This window comes from Enhydra lutris, unplaced genomic scaffold (assembly GCF_002288905.1).
Source record: "Enhydra lutris kenyoni isolate GAN:26980312 unplaced genomic scaffold, ASM228890v2 scaffoldscaffold18, whole genome shotgun sequence".
In the NCBI taxonomy this organism is placed as follows: domain Eukaryota; kingdom Metazoa; phylum Chordata; class Mammalia; order Carnivora; family Mustelidae; genus Enhydra; species Enhydra lutris.
In genome coordinates, this window is record NW_019154102.1 from 32,553,285 (window position 1) to 32,568,948 (window position 15,664).

General features: G+C 40.1%; 1 pseudogene; it reads left to right on the plus strand.

Moving 5' to 3' along the window:
- Positions 1-13,316: 13,316 nt before the first annotated feature.
- LOC111147999 lies at positions 13,317-14,775 on the plus strand (annotated as a pseudogene).
- Positions 14,776-15,664: the final 889 nt, after the last annotated feature.

Consider the following 15,664-nt stretch of genomic DNA (forward strand, 5'->3'; position numbering starts at 1 on the left):
CTCACCTGGCTTAGGTGAGGTTTGACCACAAGTGTTCACTACACAACGAATTTGACTGGGGCTGTTCATAATAGTTTGTCTCCATCCTGTGCTCACTCATCTTAATATGTAAATGAAGAACTTATGGAAATCTCCAAGAATTATGTAAAAACCATGCAAACAGTGAGGTAAATAATAAACATGATAGACAGACGATGGAGATTAAGCATATGGATAACTGACAGTCCTATAGGGAAATCTAGAAAATGGGACAGAAGCAATAATTCACAGTAAAATGGAAACAGAAATTCTAGAAGCAAAGAATGACTGTTACAACCACCACTGAAGGTTTATTCAGTATCAGGTAAAATTCACAAAGAGAGACCAATGTCTAAAGCTATTCTTCAAATAGTTAGGTTTCAAGCATAAAGACAGAAAAGTGAACATTTTTAACTCCTTATGATCATAGACCGTGAATATTGAAATTAAAATTCTTCATTAGCATTCTGATCCTAAGTATGTGCTATTCATGTACAACCCTGGGAAGAACCACTTGATTTTGAAGTGATCCAGTCAGGGGTGTATATGCAGGATATTTGGGAGTGAAATTGCAGGGAAGAGCAGGGGGACAGTTAATGCAATGTATTAATATAGCAGAAGTGTTATATTTAGGAGGGAAATTGCTTCCAGGGGAACATGGCATCAACCAAAGTTGGGAAGGCTGAGAATCCTCAGTAATGGGTCTCCCCCACCCCTTTTCCACACAACCAACAACCTCTCCAAAATAGAACAAAAAGGCAGGGGAGTGGGGTGGGGAAGATGGCTAGAGAAATAAAGGAGAATAATAAGAAAATATTTGTAAAAAGACAAAGCTGAATTTTAATAGGAGAATGTGGAGCTTTTTTCTAAATTTCTCTTTAGTTCTTGGTGACAAGTCTTCAGAAGCTACTGTTTTCCATTTCTCTCCCGTTGCTTTTCACAAGCTAAATTCTAGACGCATCCCTCCAGATGACATGGTGGAAATGGATATTATCTGCAATATCCTGTTAAATACTGCTTCTAGAATAGGGAGATGTAATACTGATGACAATTAAGTCTTAGCAGGGTTTGGAAACAAATTAGTGCCTCAAGTGGACAACAGTCTCACACTTTGTCATATCTCCTCAGTAAAAATAACCTTTTTTTTTTTTTCTCCATATACTTGCATTTGTAGCCCTTTTCAAATCCTTCATGCTTGGATCTATTTTCTGGATTGAATTTTTTTTCCCCCTAGAATCTGAACATCAATAGTTTCTGACATTTCCCTTAAAACACTGATACATCTTAGAGTCTAAGCTCCTTTGCTGCCTCTTGAATGTGATTCTGCAGTGAGAACTGCACATGAGATAAGGGGAAGCTTTGGTCAGAAATTCTCTCCATCCAGAGTCTGGATGTGTAATTTCCGTAAACAGTATCAATCAATGCACTTAATTGACATTAAGCAGAAAGAAAATAAAGTAAGTTGTTAATTTTTAAAGAATTTTGACACATTGACAATATGTGGTCAAGACCTGAACTTTCTTATAAAAATTATTATTTTCTTTAAGAATAATGTGCCATGAGCTTTCTGCAATTGAGATTTCTGGCCTGGGGAAATTGACACAAGGGAATTTTTCCAGAGATGTACTCACCCATATAAAGTTGTATCTTAACCGAGATGCAGGGAGAAAACAGCGTGCAGATACAGCATTGCAAAGGCAATTTCTTTCAGAGAGATCAAAATGTTTCTGTAAAGCTGCTACAACTTCCCCTCTAAGGATACAATTGCATAGTCTTCAATGCAGAAGCACTCACATAAACAAAGCATGTAATAGAGGAGATGGAGGAATGCAAAATAAACAAACATAAAGGAAGGATTGGCAGAAAAGGCAAAGTTTCCAGAACAAAATCATAAGGAATATTTCCCCTTCCATTTTCCACAAGAATTTATTTCTCAAAAATTTCAGATGTCTCCTCTCATTTGGAGAATTCAACTTTCTTATTTAGAATCAGTTTTATTGTAGTGAACTTGTTAGGAGTCTGGAGTCAACAATCAGCAGTGTTTATCCACAGTGGAGACCAAGTGGGAAACCTACACTTCCACCCTCCCACCTCCACCCACACACACAGTAATGAGGTGCCCCTACCCCTCCCTGCTCAGGTGGAATCAGAAGAGGCCCATGGAGAGACAGACTTTCATAATCACGCAGTAGTAACGAGACTACACCAGTGTACTGCCAGTAGAAACCATACAGAGTATTGGAACTCCCACCCTGCCAAACAGTAGTGACTCCTGTCCAGACGTCAACAAAGACTAAGGAACCTGGGTTTCTACAGCCAACTGACAATAACGAGGCATCACACTCCCTTCTGCTGAAATGGTGTCAGAGATCTTCAGCTAAAAGGAAAGGTTTAAATAGAATCTAGAGTTATAACATAACACAAAAAGCTACAGTTAAAAAAAAAAAAAGATTAATCATACTGAGAATCAGGAAGATCTTAAACAAAAGGAAGAGACAGTAGGTGCCAATATCAAGATGGTAGGGTTGTTAGGAGTATAATGTGCTTCCTACCGGGTGGCATGTTATAATCTTATCATGTGAGAAGTCCCGAACATACAAACTTAGAAACTCTGTTGTGACAGATCATTGAGAACACGGGACCACCAGTTGACCTTTGAACTGGCCCTGGCAATCAGAGGCTCCACCCTCCCCGTCCTTGGAATGTGCATTTTGCTTTTTTTTTCTTTTTTTTTTTTTTTTTTGCTTTTTGCTTTTTTAAATTCTGTTTTCATTTCTCACTGCTAGAAGCTGCTCCAAGGACAGCATTGAGACTGGGAGGTGGTGTTCAGACTATCTAGGTGTAATTAAACCCAATTAAGGCCTCTATATAAAGCTTTAAGATTTGGCCAGGGAATGCAGAGATCTACTTGTCTTGGGGTTGTCTAAAACGAGCTTCATAGTCCCCCTGATTTTTAAACCTGCCACCTACCTCATCTGGAGTGGCCTGCCTCTCTTTGTCCCGCCCCATCCTGCAGCTACAAGGCCCAGTTTCAGATTATATCCAGCGGACTCCCAGTGTGGGGTCCAAACCAAAAAGTACAGGAAAACAAGCAAGTACAAAAGCAATTACATGACATCCTCATTCACTATCCTTGTGGACAATGACAAGCACCTTTTGTGAAAGTTTTATTCCAAAGTAAATGTGACAATATTTTGACAGCTGGGCCAGCTGATCTCACAGTCAGAGCAGATACCAGAATCTTCTGTTAAGTGGGAAACCAAACCCAAAGAGTCCTAGATTCATTTTGGAGTGCCACCCAAAAAGCTACTAAACTCCCCAGATTCCGGCAAGAGCAAAGGTACCTGTATGATATTTCTAACAACCTACATGATTGGTCATTACTTACTTCACCCATGCAAAAATTATTTCTAACCTCTCATATGCTCATTAACAAATTGCCTCGTGCAGTGATTCTCAAATTAAATGCTCACAGAATCTACTGGGAGTCATGTGAAAATGCAGACTCTGATTCATTAAGTCTGGGCTGAGGGTCTGAGATTCTACATCCTGACAAGCTCGTAGGGAAAGGCCGGTTACTGGTCTCTGAACTACATTAAAGAGCAAGAGGCTAGTAGAGATTCAGGTGGCCCTATTGAAGTGCCAGTTTGAGCGTCCTTTGACATGCAGACTCATGATCAGGACGTTTAAAATGCTCAGGAACTACTTTTGAAATGTGAACTTGAATGAGATGTATAGAGTGTTAAACAATTACTTTGGTGCAAAGTTAATTCTCTCACATACGTACGCGCAGTGTATATTGATGTGTTCTAAAGTACAGACGAGATAGTGGCCTATTCAAATACAATGGGCACCAACAAAGTGTCCATTTGGGAGAGAAAAGGAGAGGGGCCGAGACAGAGACAGAGAGGGAGAGGATAGAGGAATGCCACTGCTCAGTGTATAATTTTGTGCAAACCACACCCTCCTGGCTCCACTTTCTCATAACAACCTGAGAATTTCTAATACAGAGCACAGTAATTATGCATCTGTCTTCTAGCTCAATTCCCTTAGACATGTCACATATAAGCTTTTAAGCTGTATTTTTTTTTCTCTAGTGGGGAAAGATAGGCTCACTGGATGACATTTTATAATGAGCTTTATTTATTAATAGGTTTGCACCTAAAAGCAATGTTTCTAGTCACTGCTATTGGAACCATATACGAATGCCGTTGTTAGCATCCATCAACATTAAATACAATAGGCTCCGTTGGTATCAATATGTATTGTTTATACCACTGCAATCTAATCAAATTAGATGAGTTCTTATACCAGCCAACTGAAAATTAATATGTATACTTATATAATCTCATAAAATATTATTGCTCCAGTTAGTAGCAAAATATATTAAGCTATATTTTCTGCCATTAAGTGTATGAAGATGTATCCACACATATCTATTAATAGTTATGTTGTGCACTGATATTATCCTGAATGCAGTTCAAAGTCTCTATTTTAGGAATGGTCTCAGATTAGTAATTTTCAACATAATTCAAGGCTTTGACTCTGATTCCAAATAATTCAGAAGCTTTGCATTTGGAATTTTTGGTTACTTCATTCTCATCTCTGACTTAACCACGTCACCTATGATGGAGACAATTACCTAGATTAAATTCTGAATTAAAAAAAATTTTTTTAAAAGATTTTATTTATTTATTTGACACAGAGAGAGAGAGAGACCGCAAGAGAGGGAACACAAGCACAGGGAGTGGGAGAGGGAGAAGCAGAAATGGGGCTCGATCCCAGGACCCTGAGATCATGACATGAGCAGAAGGCAGATGCTTAACGACTGAGCCACCCAGGAGCCCCAGAATTTAAAAAAATTTTAAACTCATGTTTAGAAAACTCATCCTACACCAAGCACTTATACTAAAAATTAGTATAAAGATTAATAAGATGAGGAAATAAACCCTTGAGGATTCCATTATATGGAAAGGGAGACAGTTAGAAACAAATGAAAGCTGATCATTGTAATGGGGGTAAAGTAAGTGTTATTATGAGGTAGTACCAAGTGATATGTAAAGAATAATCCAGGGTAGGGGTGCTTGGGTGGCACAGTTGGTTGAGCATCTGACTCTTGGTTTTGGCTCAGATTGTGATCTCAGGGTCATGAGATCAAGCCCTGAGTGGATCTCCACACTCAGAATAGAGCCTGCTTAAAACTCTCTCTCCCTCTCCCTCTGCCCCTCCCCGCCACATTCTCGCGCTCTCTAAAATAAATAAATAAATAAACAAACAAATAAATAAATAAATAAATCTTTTTTAAAAAGAAGAGAAGTGCAGGGGAAGGAATAACCAAGTGTCTGCATCCATCAGGAAAATCTTCAGAGGCAGTTCTATTTGCTAAGCCTTGAAGAAGAGTGAGGGGAACACAGAAAGTTGAGAAGAAGAGGAACATTCTTCCAGAAAGAAAACCCATGAAAAAGAAAGGCACAAAATTATAAATGGCACCATGTACTGAGATATTGTCAAGAAGTAGTGAGTGGCAGGAATTGAAGCTGGAAAGTGAAATGCTGCCATAAAATAAGGAACTTAGTGTGCCAAGTTAAGGCGTCTGGACTTTATTCAGAAGGCAGTATTTAGCTGAAGAAAGTTCTAAAGAAAGAAAGTGGTAGGAAATGCAGTTTTGAGGAAGGCAAGTCTGTGGTAATATGGAGACTTATTTAGAAAGAACATAAATGAAGACAAGGAGATGAAGGTTAAAGCAAATGCAATGTCTTGAGCAAGACATATGAGGCTGAATCTGTTGAAGGACAATGGACACAGATTCTAGATTCTGGAGGATTGGCTTGAAAGATGTCTTGACAGGTGAGCACCTGGATATGGGGTTGAGGAACAGCCACCCCTTGAATCTGTCATGTGAGATAGAGTTCTGATTGTTTGACTTAAAGCCTAATGCTTTCAACCTCCTCTTTTCTTGAATTCTCCTTCCTGAACAAGTAGGTCTCCTAAAAGTTGTTGGGTGGGCAAGAAAACGAACTTGCCAGATGAATCATCCTGACAGTGACCTGTTGCAGCCCACTCTGCATTACTGCCGTGTAAGACACTTGAATTGTCCTAGGACTTAACTTGAGTATGTGCCTGTGTGTTTCCTGAGAGAAAAGGTTAGAAGAGGAAATGCAGCTACTGTTAATCCTCTAGTAAATCAGGGTGTAAGGTTGTGTTTGGCTGCATGTAATACTACCATGAATAAACCACAAGATTATCTCTCACACACACATGCACACACATACACACACACACACCCACACACACAGTGCTGTGGTATTACACAATTCCCAAGAATCTCTTACATATTGCAGAATTTTTTTTTAATTTTATTTATTTATTTGACAGACAGAGATCACAAGTAGGCAGAGAGGTAAGCAGAGAGAGGTGGGAAGCAGGCTCCCCGTTGAGCAGAGAGCCCAATGTGGGGCTCGATCCCAGGACACCGAGATCATGACCTGAGCCGAAGGCATAGGCTCAACCCATTGGGCCACCCAGGTGCTGACTTTAGAATTGGGGCTCAATGTGCTCCACTTGCAGAGGCTGCAATGTGGATGGAGCCCCCCAGAGGTCATACGATGGTTGGTGCTGAGTGAAGCAGGTAGTCCAGGTTGATACAGCTGCTTAAGTTCCATTTTCCCACTATGTGATCTCTGGTATGACCTTGCCTCCTGATTGCAAGGTGGCTGCTGCAACTCCAGAAATCATGTCCATATCCTTGGCAGGAGTAAAGCTGAAGGAAAATACAGTCTTCTCTAAAGACTCAGAGACAACCAGCTCAGGAACATTTATTTGCTTGATCTCATGACTAGAACTGAGTTGCATTGCCTTCCACAGCTGCAAATGAGTCTGGGAAAATCGGTACGACGTTGCCCAGAGAAAATCAGAATTCTGTTAGTAAAGAACAAGGGAGTAAGGATATTATATAGGCAGCAAAGTCAATGTACATTATGCCCAGTAATGTGAATTCAGACATGGTCTGAAGAGAATAAGGGTGAGGAGGGGCTGAAGAACATGGCAGCCTACACACAATTCAGAATGTTCTCCCTGATTTATCATATATTATCTTACATATTTTATATATGTGTTTTATTGTCTCTCTTTCCTACTTGAAAATAAGTTTGATGTAGGGAGGAATTTTTCTCTTTGGTTATATCCTGTATTCCCCAGTGCTTGGAACTGTGACTGGTAAAAAGTAAATACTTAGTGTTTGTTACATTAGTGTATGAATATTCAACCCAGCCAGGGAATCAGTGGATCTCAGCTCTCCCTTGCAACATGGTGGAAAGGGCATAAGGGAGGAACTACCCATGTGCCACTGAGATGTCTTTGTTTACTTTCTGGTGGAATTCTTTGGAACTTTAAAAAGAAACTTTCAAAAAACTGATCCACAGATTAGCTCCATGGTCTCACAGCTACCACTAACAGGCTCTGTAGTAAGAAAAAAATCAGACGGTAGATTTAAAAATAATATAACTTTTCTCAAAACCCATGTAGCTTGGAGCAATTCCTAAAGGCAGAAGGGCTCCAGTAGAAAATACAGGTCTAGAAATTGCCATGAGGAGGAGCAGCTGAGAGATCCTTCTTTCCCAAAGATGCCATTATGAAGAGCAGATGTCCTCCAGCCAGAAAGTCATCTTAATTTGGAGATTTCTGGGGTTTTCTGCTATCCCAAGTGATTACTTTCACAGGAAGGGAATATTGTCTCTGATTTTCTACTTTGCTTGAGTGAGGAGACTCTAGGAATTTACATCCACTAGGTACTTGACTGAAAAGGGAGAATGTCACTGTTTCACCTCTGACAAAAGGGTCAGTGAGGCCAGGGAAGGAAGCCCTCAGAGGGGAAAGAGTTAGAAATACAGGATGAGAGTTCCTTGACTAGAAGGGTGCAAAATAGAAACTTGACAGTCTCATAGCACAGAATGTCCAGACTAGGAATTGTAGGAAAAGTGAACAATCAGTGTGTTAAGCTACTTCCCTACAGAGTATGAGGTCTGGCATTTTAAAGATCTACTAGGTGAAAATACTGGAAATCAAAATCTTCAGTAATTTGAATGAACGATGTATTAATTACCTCTCATAATGGGATAGTAATTGCCTCAATTTGGGTCTGAGACTTGCCTTGAATTAAACTAACCAACTGCAGAGACATGGGTTATAAGGGTAAAACAATAAAAATTAAAATACCTACCTTCTTATTTATAGATGAGGCAACTGAAAGTGTTATACAGTTACTCTGGGATTTCACCTGTGTTGATATTTTAGGGATTAAAAAGAATGTATTAGAATAAACTCTGTGCTTGTTAAATTCCATTTAAAATGGCTTTACTATATAATTTTATTGATCTAATAAGAGATTATCAGATAGTATTTTATAAAATCAAGATCTATACTTTAAATGCACTTAACATTGCTTCAATAAACAAGAAGCATATTTTCTGTTTCTACATTCTCAAAAATTGAAAATAAGAAGTGCAGTTTTATACATAAAGCGATCAACACATCAACACTTTAGATATAAAAATGTGTTCATAATGCAGATGTAATATTAAAGAGATGGCATTTTGCCATCTGGAGAATCCGAGGCTTGGAGAAGACCTTGTTCAAATCCCTGAGATGCCATTTCCTTGCTGTGTGACCTTGGGTGATGTACCGCGTATTTCCGAAATCCAGTCTCGTAATCTTTGAAATGAAGATCTGAATATCTTTTTCTCAGTGTTAAGTGATTTAGTGCGAAAACTGGGCAAATATGCTTAGCACTCTGCCAGGCAAACAGCCGTGTCATGATCATTGTTTGTCAAATATGAAACCAAGTAGGTATTAAAAAGGTTGACGCAAGAGAGTAAAACAAAACCATCCTGACCAGCTTCTTCTATTTTAAAATAAGAAACCTATGTATGAGATTTGATGGACCATGAAAAAACCTCCCACCTGGAGTTATTTCCCCTCCTGTCGCTGCTTTTCAAGTAGAGGCTAAGATATCTCTCCTGGGTACAATTACTAGCGAATTTGCTTGAATCCCAACATAGCAAAAGTAACAGTGTGACCTCTTTCTAGGGATTCATTTTTTTTTAAAAAAGATTTGGTGGTAGATAAGGAGTTTGCTTTTGGATGTTTGACCTCTCCTGTTATACTCAGCTCAATTTATTATGCAACCATCATAGACCCCAGGATGCTTATCTTTGGGACCTGTCACAGCCTTGGATAAATTCTAGTATAAATCATGCAAAATGGCTTCTTTGAGTTGCTGTGGATTTAAATGCTCTAAAGAGTTATGTTTCCATCTTATTGATCTATGTGAAAATATTTCAAACAATCACACATGAAAATGTTTCTTCCAAATTCCTTATTGGCTGAGTTGAATATTCACGTAATGCAAAGAGCAAAAGGTAAAACTCATACATATAGGGAACATGGTGTTTTCTACTAATCAGTCAAGGAGGAAGGATTTCTGGGTTCACTGAGGAGTGTCCCACTTCTAACCAGGTCAGCCTCTAGATACGGCAACGTTGCTTCATTGGCCTCTACCGCCATCTCTTACCAATGCTGCCTCCTAATGAATTCATAGCTTAGAGAATCTTGATTCCAGCCTTTGAGTGAAAGATTCTTCCAAGTCACTGCCAAGTTTTGTTTATGCCCCTACCTCTAAACTGACTGACGTCTGCTCATAAGATCAGGCATCAGTTTGAATTAGGATAAATGCAATGCTGGCCATTACCTGACTCATACTAGATAAATTTAGAGATAACAGCTTAATACAACCACTCCACTCCAACAGCCCCTAAGAAGAAAAAGGGGATCTCTTAGGATTGGTGAAATTAACACTTTGGGTTTTAGGCAGTCACATCAGCCTCTTTTATGAAGTGTCATTGGTAGGAACCAATGGAGAATATAGATTGTATATTATGTAACACTTTGGCTTTCATCTGAATAAGAGAAGTGATAGTTGGGCAAGCCGCAGACTCTGAGCAAATTGATTGACAGGTGACAAAGTCACATGAAGAAAGCAACATTTGATATTCCAGTTTGCAGTCATGAAAAGGGCAGTGGATTTGATGTCTAGGTCATTCAACCTCAGACTGAGTCCAGGCATGGTTTGGGAACAACCCTGTGACTTTGGAATTTCCCTTCACTATCACATGGCTGTACCAAAAGAGCACATGTCCTGAAATTATTGTCAAGGAAGGAAAGACAGGTCTAAGCCATCCAGTTCTGTCTCATTATCTCACTCTTTTGGGTCCAAGGGAAGGGAACCACTAGAAGAAGAAGAGCAGTGGGTCCCTTCAGACCAGTACTAATAAGAAAATATAGATCTCAGTCAGTGAAGAAACCCATGTATCCATCACACTAGGTCCTATTCTTCCTTTTGAAGTGAAATCATTTGCCAAAACTAGGTCCAACATATCTGCTAGTCTCCTAAGGCTCCTAGTGAAGCAAGGTAATCTCCATTTCTTTTTTAAGGCTATTGACATTTCCATTAAAAAGTTCTCACAGAAAAAAAGCCATACTCCCAAAGTCCCCTAGAGATACTCAAGGGATCTTGTCCCTATAGATGGTCCCCCATTTTAACTCCAGGATCCCACAAAAACTGGGCCTGAGTTGGGATAGCTTGTATGTGGTCCATTTCCATTATTCCCCCTCCTGTATCCACAGCCAACATTGCTGCTCAGTAGATCACACCTGTTCTCAAAGCCCTTCTCAAAATAGTACTTCATCTTTTTCCCTCCCTGAGATCCCAGAATAAAACAAAGGTATAAGTAAACAATTAACTCGACCTATCATTGTTTGAGCTGTGGCTCTCTAGGTTACTTTGGGAGTTCCCCTGACTCTTTTTAAGAACTGTAGCTATAAGAATTGATGCAGTTTCTAAGTGGAGCCTCACAAATTTTCAGTAAGTGCTCTATGCACTTGTCAGTATCAGTTTCTTAGGTACCAAGAGGGGTTTGATCTCAGCCAAGACCCACTTTATTCTGCCTCTTCTGAGGGTCACAGAAGGCAGAGTAGTGGAAGTGGAGGCCTTTCACTTCATGTTTGTTGGGCGAGGTGTGCTAAGAAATCAGGTGAAGGGAAAAGATACTCAGCCATGGGCAAGGGCCTGGGCACTCTGACTCCCACCAGCTCCAACAGTTCACTCTTCCTCACTTCTCATATCCAACTCAGTAAGACTTTTGTCCCAACTTTTTAGATGGCTCTCAAGTTCATTTCTCCCCCTGTCCCCGTGTGCCCACTACTTAGTGACCCTTCTAAGAAACTGCCTTACCTCCTATCTTGTTGCTCCTAGTTCCGATTGATGTCCTACTCTACTGCCCAGTCATTTCTCCTGAAGCATGCTCAAGACCTCCGACATATGTCGCCTTTCAGTTTTTATACAAACTCTTTAACCTGGCATATGAGGTTTTCTAAATTCTAGCCTTGCCTTCTCAGCTCTATGTTCTGCTCCTATTCTGGTTCTTATCCAGAATTATATGCTGAACCTGTACAAAGAGACTCTCTTGGTCCCTTTCCTGGAACTGCTGCCTTTTTTCCTCCCTTCTAAAGCTCAAATACAATGCTTGGATCCAGATCAAACTCTGGCTCAACCATGAAGGGTTCCCTGATCCTCTGTCCAGGGACTGCTCACTCTCTCTTCTGTGCTCTCTTAGTAAATGAGACTGCATTTTCTTCTAGTCATGATCACAGTGTCCTTTGTTTTATTGTTTACTAGTTTGGGAACTCAGAGAATGTAAAATTGTTATCTAGTATGACTTAGGATCTGTCATTGCAGGCATAAGAGCCTGGTACAGAATACAAATACAATAAATATTGAATGATTTCACGTGCTGGTCTGGCTTTCCCATTTTACCACCTGGGTGTTTATTTACAGAGGCCTTACAATGTGATGGTTAAGAGTTCAGCCTTTGGGAACCAAACTATCTGGATTTGAATCTTGGCTCTGTCCCCTAATACCTGTGTTAACTTGGGAAAATTACTGCATGGGGATAATAATATGGACCTCACATAATCAACAAGAGAATTAAATGAGTTCATATGAGCAAAGCATTTAGAACAGTGCCTGGTACACAATAAACATTCAATAAAGGTTAATAAGTTCATTTAGCTAAACTGTCCCTCATGCATGTGATCCTGGAAGAGAAAGAACAGGGTGGTGAGTAGTACTGGAGTTTTGTTCAAAATGAGCCAGGGAGAGAATGGGCCTGGAGAAGATAAAGCCGGGCAGACTCCTCTATCCAGGAAGACAGTGGGCCAGGATGAAGGGGTTCGCTGAGACAGAAAGGGGGGGTGGGTCCCAGATGGGCAGAAAGGTCAGAGTCTGTGATAGCAGCACCATGAGCAGCATACCAAATGCCTAGTCCCAGGGCATATGGGGCTTGCTGTCTGTTCCACGTTCGCCTCCCCTTCCAACAGGCAGTCCTGGAAACTCAAGCAATAACAGAGTCAGAGGAAACCAAAGGTCCCACCTGGTCTCAGGTCCATGGAGGAAAAAACATGGATCCAAATAATCTCATGCTGACATAATGGGAGCGTATTCAGCCCACACATTCCCTGGGCTAATACCCCCTACAGCTCCATCCTCTACATCATGCCATGCTTTATTCTTGTAACCTTCAGTTAGAGGTCATCACTCTAGGGAATGTATGAGCTGGGAGGAATGCAATGCCAAATGACAACTCTTGGACTCTTTCTCAGTACCTAACTCATTTTCTTCTCATAAAACATTCAAAGCATTTAAAATTATTACTTTATTTTTGAGTCATAATGTTGTTGAAGCTTATAAAAATCATTTCAGTGTTAATTCCCCTGGCTCAACTCTCTTAAATTCTTCCTTAGAAGTTGCATATAATTTAACCAGAAAAAGTTTTTCTTTCTCAAAACCAACTGGAATAATTAGAAAATAAATGAAGAGATTTTTCCTCTTCATCTGAAATAACTGCTAGGTGAATACAGGGTTTGGATTTGGGAGTTAGAAGTTAGGACAATCAACTAGTTGGCCTGGTTCCCTGACTTCTTTGTTATAAAAGGACCATTTGACCTGGCCTTTTGCCCCCCACCCCCCCAGGCATTCACACCATCAACCACAGGCTGAGAGGTACCATATGCAGCCAGATGGGGCTAGTGGTCTCTTTTACTCTTTCTCATTGCCAACACGGGTCAACCAATCTGGAAAGAGCAAAAGTCATGCTGAAAACAGCTCGAGCATAACGTATCAAACCAAGAATTTTGGTTTTCTTCAGAGTCTGTTTCTCCCTCCAAAGAGCTACTTCAGGTGATGGATGGGAAGTGAGGAAGCTGCAAGCACAGCTCACAGCCGTACATCCGGGTAAAGGGGACAGGGGAGCTGCACCTGAGCTGCTGTTGCGGGAGGCACAGAAACAGGATAGGGATTATCACTTTTCTGGGAAGAGAGTCTATAAATCGGGGCACCGGGGTGTCTCAGTCATTAGGCGTCTGCCTTTGGCTCAGGTCATGATCCCAAGGTCCCGGGATCAAGCCCCGCATCAGGTGCCCTGCTCAGCCGGAAGCCTGCTTCTCTCTCTCCCTGTTCCCCTGCTCGTTTTCCCTCTCTAGCTCTCTCTCTGCAAATGAATAAATAAAATCTTTTTTAAAAAAGAGAGAGAAAGAGAGTCTATAAATCTCTCATGAGATTCTCAGAAAAGGATCGTGACTTAGAAAGGATTAACTTGCTGTCCCAGAGATCCAAGAGAGAGCATCACAAAGGAGGTCCTGATATGGCATTTTAGTGATTTAAAGGGAAGCTCCAGGATAAATGACTGCTGTCTCTTTTATAAGAGGTGAACACCACTGAACAGGAGACTACTAAGCCAATAGACGACTTCCAGAAGTCAGAGAGCCTGGGACTAACATTGCAGAGGATTTAGTCCAAGAAGGAGAAAAGCCGAGTCTTGGTGGTATGTGAAAACAGAATGAGAAACTGGGATGCTTTACCAAAAAAGCCTCACACATTCAGCTGGACAGGTTACCAGAAATGACCATACTGTTTGATGTGCCTTGTTATCTGCTCAGTCAGATAACTCAGTTCTTGACATAGTGAAAGACTACATTTTTAACCATGGTATAGTATCATCTCAAACATCAGAACCCATACAAGAACTAGTAAAAAAAAAAAAAACCCAGAGGCATCACAGTACATTGGTGTAAGGTAGATGGTGACTTTGATGCCCAAGATTATAGGCACCAATTCCATAAATGTACTTCCAGTCATTTTGAGGATATACATGTAACCCTGACATGGAACTCACAGCATTGCACATAGATTCCAGTGTTGAGGGTCAGTTCTGGTGGGGGAGATGGCTGATAGGAGTGGAGTGCTTGGAGCATCCTCCAAATATGTCATTCTACATTGGTGCCTGATGAGTGGAGAGCTGGCCTTGAGAGGTACTGTCTGAGCATAAAACACACCAGAATGATTCTGAATCCAGCTCCAGCACTCTAATTTATTTCTGTGGGCAGACATTAGCATTCATAATTGAAATGCTCTTAGAAGGATCAAGCATTGTGTGTTAATACAAATGTTGCCATTTTTTAAACAGAAAAATATAATCAGCTGTGCAAAGTTACCTCTGGACAAAGGGGTCAATGGAACGCTGTCATCTGACATGGAAATCATGACTCTAGGAGCCACCAATAAATAACAATGGCAGAAACTTCAAACTTCAAAGAACTATTAGCTTGAATAACAGAGAAATGAATGTTGATTGGTTACTTGATTAATTGTGGGGTTTTCTTTACTTTGCATATTTTTTTTCTATCTTGGATGGAAAATGTTAGTATTTTCGGTTTTTGGATGACTGGCTTTGGTTTATGGGGTTTCAACACAGCTGTTCTCAGCCCAGTTTAGTTGTAATTGGTTAAAAAAAAAAAAAAGGTTGTATCCATCTCTCAGGCTATTGGAAATAGCAAATGTTTACTGGATTCATTTTGGAATATTTTAGCAATAAGATACTTGAATGTTGTGGACAAAAACATAATACAGTTGATTTTATTTTTAGCATGATATTAATTACAATATCACATCACAATAAAAATCAAATTGGCCATAGAAGTATGAGTACAGAAAGATCTATACCCTTGCACTGTACTTCTTCTTAAAGCTGGTTATTAGAAGTGGGAAAAAAAACCATATTATTTGATAGACTTTCCATCCAAGTTTAGGTAAAACTTAGAATAAAACAATAGGTACAGAACTAATGAAGCCAGAGTTCTGTAATACACCTTCCTCTTATACTCTTTGACATGACTGTGTTGCATATACTCTCCATATCCAGGTATTTTGTAAGGAATATTGACTTTTTTCTAATGTTCAATCTTCTTAAATCCCAAAACCATTACAAATTTTTGCATTTTCAAATTCTTTGACCAAATGTCAAAGCACTTGCCTTCTCTGATTCTTTGCCATTTGATTCAAGATAGTCCAAGGGACTTTTAGAGAGTTAAACTACTTATGGAAATAGTATGCCCAGCAGTGTCAGACATTTCACACGTATGTAATACGCACATGTACATATCAGCCTCAGTGACGCACCTGTGCTGTTTGTAGGATAGGAAGTGCAGTCAAGTTTAATGTCAGTTTGATAAATGGTATTTCAGTTGCCAAAACAAA